At 56.6% G+C, this 9,580-nt stretch overlaps 1 long non-coding RNA gene across 1 annotated transcript; it reads right to left on the reverse strand.

Annotated features, from left to right (window-relative positions):
- Positions 1-738: 738 nt before the first annotated feature.
- On the reverse strand, positions 739-8,545 carry LOC113980556. Its single transcript, XR_003538159.1, has 3 exons — positions 8,439-8,545; positions 951-958; positions 739-748 (listed from the first exon to the last, which is right to left on the reverse strand). It is a non-coding gene; the product is annotated as an uncharacterized LOC113980556 (long non-coding RNA).
- Between the last annotated feature and the right edge of the window lie 1,035 nt (positions 8,546-9,580).

Genomic DNA, 9,580 nt, shown 5'->3' on the forward strand with positions numbered 1-9,580 from the left:
ATTGGGGGGTCAAAACTAACTAGGAGGAAGGGGATTAAAGGGAAAAAAGCCAAGCTGGGGGACATTTAGGGGGGGTTAATGGGGTCTAGAGGGGGACAGGAGGGCCTGCACCAAGAGCAGGTGAGTCCAGAGACCCCCCTCGTGTCCCCGAGACCCTTTTGGTGTCCCCAGTTCCCCCCCTTGACACCCCCAATTCCACTGTCCATAAATCCCTCCCCACTGTCCCCAAACCCCATCCCTGATGTCCCCAACCCTCCATCTCCCCCCAGTATCCCCCAGTAATCACCCAGTGCCTCGCAAAGCCCCCCAACGTGTCCCCAGATTCCCTTGGCCAATCTGGGGGGGGGGGGGGGCATTTTTAGTCAGAGGGTCCAGGGGTGCTCCTGAGGGGAGATGGAGGGTTGGGGACATCAGGGATGGGGTTTGGGGACAGTGGGGAGGGATTTATGGACAGTGGAATTGGGGGTGTCAAGGGGGGAACTGGGGACACCAAAAGGGTCTCGGGGACACGAGGGGGGTCTCTGGACTCACCTGCTCTTGGTGCAGGCCCTCCTGTCCCCCTCTAGACCCCATTAACCCCCCCTAAATGTCCCCCAGCTTGGCTTTTTTCCCTTTAATCCCCTTCCTCCTAGTTAGTTTTGACCCCCCAATGCCCCCAAGACCCTTTTAACTCCCCCAAATTCACCCAAAGCCCCCCAAAAGCCCCCAAATCCCCCCAAATCTCCCCCAGCCCCCCCTCAAATCCCTTCTAACCTCCCCCAAAGAGGGATCACCCGGCACCCTGGGACAGGAACACAGTGGGCTGTACTGGGGGCACTGGGCTGTACTGGGAGGGCACTGGGGGGGCTCAGGTGTCCCAGGACAACATGGCCCAGCTCCAGGAAAGATCTAGGGAGCAGTGAGGATGTACTGGTCTGTCCTGGTCTGTCCTGGTTTTTACCCCCAGTCACCTCCCCAGCTCCCCCAGGACCCTCCTGGACCCCAAAGCCCCCCAGGCCCCTGACTTGGTCCTGCTGCCCCTTGAGCATCTGCAGCTCCTGCAGAACCAGGCATTTCATCAGCAAAGGTGCAGCTGACACCAAGCTGGGGGGTGTGTTGATGTGCTGGAAGGCAGGAGGGCTCTGCAGAGGGGCCTGTCTGAGGAAGAGTGTGTCAGCAGGAGCAGGGAAGTGATTGTTGGGCTGGACTGAGCGCTGGTGAGGCCACCCCTGGAGTGCTGTGTCCAGCTCTGGGCCCCTGAGTTGAGGAAGGCCATTGAGGGGCTGGAGCAGGTGCAGAGAAGAGCAGCGAGGCTGGGGAAGGGAGTGGAGCACAAGTGGTGTGAGGAGAGGCTGAGGGAGCTGGGGTTGTTGAGGTTGGAGAAGAGGAGGCTCAGGGGAGACCTCCTGACTCTCTGCAAGTCCCTGCCAGGAGGTTGTAGCCAGGTGGGGGTGGGGCTCTTGTGCCAGGAAGCAGCAGTAGGACAAGAGGACTGGGTCTTGAGCTGTGCCAGGGGAGGTTTAGGTTGGATATTAGGAAGCAATTTTTTGCTGAGAGAGTAATCAGGCCTTGGAATGGGCTGGGCAGGGAGGGGGTGGAGTCAGCATCCCTGGAGGTGTTGAAGGTGAGAGTGGATGTGGCCTCAGTGCCATGGTCTGGGAAGCACAGCAGAGTTGGATCAAGGGATGGACTTGATGATCTCAGAGGTCTTTTCCAACGTGGCTGATTCTGTGATTCTCTGATTGCCATTTCTATGGCAGCACATGCTTGAGGCTCTATCCACAGGGTGATAGAGATGTCTATCCATATATATCTGCAAGGTTAGTCTGTAAATGTGTGGTGTTAGAAAAGCAGGCTAAGTTCTGGGCTGGTTGTAGAAGGAGAAAGAAGCCCAGAGGCCAGTGCAAGCAGGCAGACCTCAGCTTGCACATGATGTCCCCTCCCTGCGGGTTCCTGTCCTTGAGCCCAGGCCCTGAGGTGAGGCTGAGAAGTGGTGTGGAGGTGAGCCCAGAGCTGTCCCTGAGGTGAGCCTGAGAATAAGTGCAAGGCAGAGGTGCTGCTGAGGAAGGAGACCCCCATGCTGGGGAACAGTCGAAGGTGCCCATCCCCAAGAAGGTGCTGTCTCCATCCTCTGTGTGCCAGGTGAGCTGGGGCTTTGCTGCAGAGCTGCGGGCGCTGATTTGAGCATCTCCAAGTGCTGAGATGGTGGCACCCAGGAACACAAACTGTGCCTGGCCACGGAGCCTGCAAGGAGGAGCAGAGACAGCCCTGGCAGTGTGGGGGGCCAGGTTGTCCCTGTGCCTTCCCCTGTAGGACCTGTCTGTCCCTGCTGGGCCCCTGTCCATCCCCATCAGGTCTCTGCCCGTCCCCCTTGGGCTGAGCTCCCTCCAGGAAGTGCCGTGGAGCTGAAGCTGCTGCCATCCCCCCCCTGCAGCCACTGCCCCAGCCAAGGGAGCAGCAAAGGCAGGGCCAGGAGCAGAGGCAGCAGCAGGGGAGCCCTGGGGGTGCCGGGAAGCTCTTGTGTGGGGCAGGAAAGAGGCGCTGGGCACGAGCCCGGGGCTGTGCTGAGCAGGCCCAGCCCTCACATCCCCCCCAGCCAACGCCGTCTGCCCGGGGGGCGCGGGAGGGACCCCCAGCCCGTGTGCCCCACACTCAGCTGGCAGAGAGAGAGCCAAGGGACAGGGCCACGGGCAGGGCCACGGGTGAGGGACAGGCAGGGCCATTGCAGGGCCACGGTGAGGGCACAACCTGTGGCAGCAGAGCTGCCCAGGGCCGGGGGCAGCCGGGGGTGTTGGGACCAGCCAGTGCTGGGGCCAAGCATAGCACGAGGCCTCTTGCAGAGCCCTGGAGCAGCCTCCCACTTGCCAACCCTGCCCTGGTGGGGTGACACTGTCCCCTCCCTGCAGGACACTCCCCCAGAAATCTTTATGGGGGCCTTTTGTGTATTTTGCTGGTTAGTAATTTGTGCTGGGGACCTGAGGGAGCCTCTGCAATCCCATCCATGGGGCACAACCATCTCTCCAGAGCTTGACTTCCTGCAGCCTTTGCAAGGAAATCTGTGCTGGCAGCTGCATCCTGATCCTGAGGGCAGTTTGTATCCCTGAGTGCTGATCCATCCTGGGGACCCAAGGGATCCTCTGCCATTCCATGCATGCAGCAGGAGTCACCCTCCTGCCCTTGACTCCCTGCAGAGGAACAAGTGCCATCTCTCTGTCTGGGAGAAGCCAGATGCTGCCCCTGGGCCATCAGAAGTGCTGCTGAAGCCTCTTTCAGCCCAGCCCCGGGTGCAGTTTTCTCATCCCCTCAGCAAGTGCCCGCTCCCCCAGCCGGCACTGACCAACCAGGGCATTTGGCACACGTGGTTTGGTGGTTTGGAGAAACAGCCCTGGCAAGGTGCCTGCACTGGCAGGGACCCAGGGGATCGCTGCTCCACGGAACCGGCTGGAGCTCTGGGTGAGCCTGAGCTGAAGGGCCTGTGACCTGTGGATGAGTCCAGGATGGAGCAGAGACCCCCCTGCAGCCCCGGAGGAGCCCACACCGGAGCAGGGGATGCCCAAAGGAGGTTGAGAGCCCACAGGAAGCCCCTGCAGAGCTGTGGGAGCAAAGCCCTGGTTTCCCAGGCTGCCCCGATGCCCCAGTTTGTTGGGTTTAAGTGCAAACTGCAGCAGGGCCGTCCCTTGGCAGCAGCTGGTGCCGTGACACAGGCTCGGAGATGTGCCAGCCCAGGAGGGACTGAGGGCAGGGGGTTTGTAGGGACCATCCAGGGCCCCTCGCTGCCCACTGACGGTGAAAAGGAGACAATGCCAGGAGGAAGGAACAGGCTGGCCCAGAGGCACAGGAGGGAAGTCAGGCACTCTGAGCCATAACTGAGGGAAAGGAATTGCAGCAGGGGGAGATCGGCACCACCAACTCCTTGAGCACCTCCTCAGAAGGGCCTGCAGACTGTGATGGAGGGAAGAACTGCAGCTGTGACTGATGGGCACAGGGAAGAGAGAGACAGCCAGCAAAGGGGGCTGGGAGCGGGAAGGGATAAGCTGAGAAGGTGACGGGATAAATAACTTGTGTCGAGGTTTCTTAGTCAGAGCAATTTTGTGGCACTTCTCGGCTCGGCAGGGCCGGGGAGGCAGCAGTGGGACACCCTAACCCACTACCCCCCAAGGACCCCCAAAAACATTCAGAGCCCACCCAGGACCCCACCCAACCCCTTTTCTGGGGGGACTTCTCTGGGCACTGGTGGTGCTGGGAGCTCCCCCGGCTGCGAGCAAGGAGCTCTCGGGTAAGTGGGGGGTGGGAAGGGGGAGATTGGTGAGAAAAAGGGGGTCAGAGGGGGCAAAACTGGTGGCGGGAACCCAAACTGAGTGGGAGGGAAGTGGGACCCCCTAAAAGTGGAGGGGGGAGGGGCTCTGAGGTTTGGGGGATAATGGGATATGGGTGGGAGAGGTCAGAAGAGTTGGGGAAGGGGAGGGTGGGACCCCCAAACTGAGCATGAAGGGACTGGGGATTGGGGAGATGATGTGGAAGGGATGGGGGAGGGGGAAAAAAAGTGGGGGTTGGGACCCCAGAAGTGATCCTGAGGGGGCTGGGGATTGAGGAGACCATGGAAAAGTGGAAGGAACAGGGAAAAGGGGGGGTGGTCTGGTGGGTCCGACGGTCCGATGGGGGTCTTTGGGCACAGGGGGGTTGGCAAAGGGAGGTGGCCCCCTGAGCTCCCAACTTCCTGTGGGGTGCTGGGGGCTGCTGGATCCAATGTTCTCGGGGCACAGACATTTCTTTGGGCCAAAGAGTCCTAAAACACTTGGCACAGACCACACTTTACCACCATCTGTTCTCCAAATACTCTGCTGGTTCAGAGCAGCACAGTAGGACAGTGGGGACCCCTGGGATCCCTGGGAAAACAAAGTGGAAACCCTGGAGAGGGGGAATGTCTGGGAATGCGGCACCCGGAAGGCGGGAGTCACAGGGGAAGGGACCCTTGGGACCCCCAACACTCCCAGCATCCCTAAGTGGGACCTCCAGCATCCCAGACAGGGGAGACCCTCTGAACCCCAGAGGGGAGAGACCAGAGAGGGGGAACTTCTGAGAGAGACTTTTTGGGCTAAGCTTCATATTTGGGAGTATTTTTCGGTTGAATCTTAACTTTTTGCAGTTTGGGGGGTTCATCTCACTATTTCTGAGGGGTTTTTTTTTCCTGAATCTTGGTGGTTTGAGTTTTTCTGGGCTGAATCTTGGTGTTTTGGAGGTTTTTATGGACACAGGATGCCCAGTGAGTTCTAGAGATGGACTTGGGCAGGAGGAACCCCCAAGCCAACGAGCTCAGCCCTTGTTTTTCCCCCCATCAGGATTTGTCCTTCCCAAAGCTTGGGCAGATGGAGGAGGAGGCTGCGAGGAAGAGGAAGATGCCACAGGCCCCCCAGGCAGGTGAGGAGGAAGTCAGTGGCCCTTTGGGCGGGTGTTGTGCTGGCTCTGGCAGCCGAGCATGGCCCCTGGCTGCAGGACAACCCCGCTGCCGCCGCCGTCCTGCCGGGGCCGGAGTTGGGGGGATGTCCTTGGCCTTCCCTGTGGTCCGGAGGCAAATCCCCTCCCTGTCCTTCTTGCTTCCTGCCCCAGGCCCCGAGCTGAGGACAGAGAGCCCGGAGGACAAATCCCCCTGTGAGAAGCTGGTGGGAGAGGCCGTTTTGCAGGGCTCCACGGCGCAGGAAGGCAGAGGGGAGGAAAAGGCCCAGAGATCCCCCCACAGGAGGGGCTCCAAAGCCAGCCCAGGGTGCTTTGAGGAGGAAAGACCCAACCTGTGCCGGGAAGGCGGCTGGAGCTTGAGGCAGAGCTCTGACCTGGTGGTCTCTGAGCAGCCTCCCAGCAGGAAGAAGCCCTTTGAGTGCTTGGAATGTGGAAAGAGCTTCAGAAAGAGCACCAACCTTCTCACCCACCAGCACATCCACACTGGTGAACGGCCCTACACATGTGCAGAATGTGGGAAGAGCTTCAGTGTCAGATCCAACCTGATCCGACACCAGTGCGTCCACAGTGGGGAACGGCGCTACACGTGTGGGGAATGTGGGAAGAGGTTCAGGGACAGCTCTGAACTGCTCCGACACCACTACATCCACACTGGGGAATGGCCCTACACATGAAGGGAATGTGGGAAGAGCTTCAGGCACAGCTCCAAGCTCCGCACCCGCCAGTGCATCCACCCTGGGGAATGGCCCTACAAGTGTAGGGAATGTGGGAAGAGGTTTCAGACCAGCTCAGCTCTCCTCAAGCATGAGCAGATGCACACGGATGAGAGGCCCTTCTGCTGCACCAACTGTGGGAAGGGCTTCAAACGGAACTCCACCCTTGTCACCCACCAGCGCATCCACACCAGGGAGAGGCCCTACAAGTGTGGGGAATGTGGGAAGAGGTTTCAGAACAGCTCCAATCTCCTCAGGCATGAGCAGACACACACGGATGAGAGGCCCTTCCGCTGCACTGACTGTGGGAAGGGCTTCAAGCGGAACTCTCACCTTGTCACCCACCGGCGCATCCACCCTGGGGAATGGCCCTACAAGTGTGGGGAGTGTGGGAAGAGCTTCACCCGCAGCTCTTACTTGACCAAACACCAACGGACCCACCATAAGGGAAGCACTAAGAGTACCCTGACTGTGGAAAGAGCTTCGACTGCTGCTTCCACCCCGAATGAACCCCTTGATGGTGAGGCAACCCCTGGAGTCCAGTGACTGTCAGTCCATCCCTTTCGACCAGAAAGGGCCAGTCCCCTTTCATAGGGGCAGGTTCTTCCAGCAGAGCCCTTCTTGGGGGGTGTGGATATTCCTGCCTTAGCTGGGGACCCCCCAAGGTCACTGCTGGAGGTTGAGAGCAGAGATCTCCCCACGAGCATTAGTCTGGGGGAGTTCTATCCATCTCTAATTAAGAATTCTTGCTTTTGTGCCAGCTTTAGTAGAATTGCTTCAACAAGTGCTTTAGTGTAGAGCACTGTTCTATGTTATACTGTACTCCTGGTAGTTTTAGTGTTTCTATTGCGCAGTAAGTAATTGTGATGAAGATCTTTTGTCTGATCATTTGTATCCCTAAATAATTCCTTTCTATCAATAGGTCTGATTTGCCATCATTAAAACCTGGGGGACAAAAGTGGTTCAGTCACATCTCTGTAATTCCTCTAAACTGAAAGTGTTGGCATATTCCAAGGCTGAGATTGGATCCAGCAGCCCCCAGCACCCAAAAAAAATTGAGTTAGGTGGGGTCCTGGGTGGGCTTTGAGTGTGTTTGGGGGTCCTTGAGGGGCCGTGGGGAGGTTTTAGGGGGGTCCCAGCACCTTTTTGGGTGAGCTGGGTGCTTTATTGAGGGGCAGGTGCCCTTCCAAAGCCCCCCCTGAGTGGGTTGAGATGGGGGAACACAGGGGGGTCCCCATTCCCAATCCATCCCAGGCCTGTTCTGCTCCCCCCAAACTCGGTTCCTCCCTGTGGGTCCCCCCACGCCGCCTCCTCCCACTGCTCCCAATAACCGGGACTGGGGAGAACTGGGAAGCTTTCCTGGGATCACTGGGAGCAGCGAGGCACAGGCAGAGTGACAGCAGGGGAGGGGGGGACACACGACCTCCCCAAAATCCTCGCGGGGACGGGGGGGGTCCAGGCTGGGCCCGAGGCCCTGGGGAGGGGCTGCGGCCGCCGCCAGCTCAGGAGCTCTGTGGGGAGAGAAAAGGGGGTGACACCGGGGTGGGGGGGCCCCGGGGGGGCACAGACACTCTGGGGGTGACACACGACCCCCTGGGACCCCCCTCACCTTCTGGTGCAGGTAGAAGCCGAGCCCCAGTGCCAGGGAGACGAAGGCCAAGAGGAAGCCCCCGGCCCCTCCTTCGGAGCAATTCCTGAGGCTGCTGGAGCCCAGCAGGGCCGGGGCCGCCGGCGGTGTCCAATCCCGGCAGGAAGCGGGGAGGGCCTGGCGGTGTCTAATAGAAATAAATCAAGGCAGATCTCTCTCTTTCTTTTACCCCCTGGCCAGTGACCATCAAGAGGTGTCTCTGCTTCACAGCAGAAGCTCCACACACTTCAACAAAGTCTGTGGAAGAATCTGCTCTATGAAAGTTGGCCCTGGGCTTTTATGCTTATCCAGTGATGGATCTCCAGTCACATATTCCCAGGCCAGTGAGCAGCTGATCTGTCAAACTCTGCTTCCAAAAGCAGGATGTGTGTTGGAAGGTTGGGGAACCAGGCTGGGTTTGGCACAATTCAACCCCTTGGCACCAACAGTAACTCACCACAGAGAGCTTGCATTGCTTGCATTCTCCCATCAGATTCTTTTCCAGGTAGAACATCCTGCTACAAGGGGTCTGTTCTTACTAATAAATCCCTTGGGGTTGATTAGAGGGAAACGACACTGAATAATGAGTGTTTGAAAATATATATATATATGTAGGGTTTATTTTAGAACAATTTTGTTTCAAAGGTAAACAGATATGTTGCCACTTTGGGTGGTATCATCTCTATCTCTCATCTACAGCAATATGGCATAAAGAGAACCTTTAGGGAAAATGCATAAGGGAGAGAAAGGAAAGACAGGATAAGGGTGAGGGAGAGTAAGGGAAAGCAAAGCTGAGAGTGGAAAGATGTCTATAGTCACTGCCCACGGGGTCCAGCGATGGAACTTGGTAGTTGCAGCTTCCATGTCTGTGAGTTGAAGTGGTGGCCTTGATCCGTTGGGGTGGGGGAGGGAAGCCCCCACACTCCAAGAAGTTATGAGTTATTATATCCATGGATGGTGTCCCGAGCCATGCCACGAACCCCCAACATCTCCTGGGCCTGCGCAGAGTTCCCATGAGGGGCCTGGGAAAAGGGTTTTTCCTGCCTTCCAAGGTTGGCAGAGGGGGGGATGGGCTTTGAGGGGCCATCAGAGGTCTAATGCAAAAGTCCTGCAGAAACCTGCAAGAGTCCCTTGGCAATGTTAAAATGCATAAATCATGAACTATTTCAGTCTCTGACACCACCCCGTGATTTATGCATTCAATAATTTCTCTTCTTTTGTTGTTCACTGTGAATCTTCTTTGTGGGCGGTGCCTTTCCTGTAGTGGACAGAGAGAAAAGAAAAGGAAGAGATAGCACAAATCTTTTCCCAATGCAATGCAATTCCCCCCAAAAAACCTAAATCTTACAGTAAAATAGTAAGCATATGTGACATAATAGGATCTCAATAGCTACCATCAAATTTCCTAACATTAACAAAGTTACAAACATCAGGATTTAATACTGACACAAATCTAATTTTCATTAGCCACTGTCTCTACACCATGAGTAGTAGGGATTCTATAAAAATGTGTCTGTTAGAGGGGCCAATGTGTCTTGAAATTGGACCTGAAATTACACATCAGTTCTTATGCAAACACACTGAGTTACTTGGGAGATGGTACAAGGCTTTCTTATATTCTCTTTAGGTCACACTTTCTTTTCTTTTGTCTAGATTTAGTTTCATTTCTTAATATTTTGAGACATTTAACCAAATATAAAATTTGATGCCTTCTGAGGCAGAGGGTTAATGCATCTAATACATATTTGTATGATTCCAAATATGCATAAATTCTTGTACCAACTCTTAGGCTAAATTTGGTGGAGTT

This window comes from Neopelma chrysocephalum, unplaced genomic scaffold (genome assembly GCF_003984885.1).
Source record: "Neopelma chrysocephalum unplaced genomic scaffold, ASM398488v2 Primary Assembly neopelma1_94639, whole genome shotgun sequence".
Classification (NCBI taxonomy): Eukaryota; Metazoa; Chordata; class Aves; order Passeriformes; family Pipridae; genus Neopelma; species Neopelma chrysocephalum.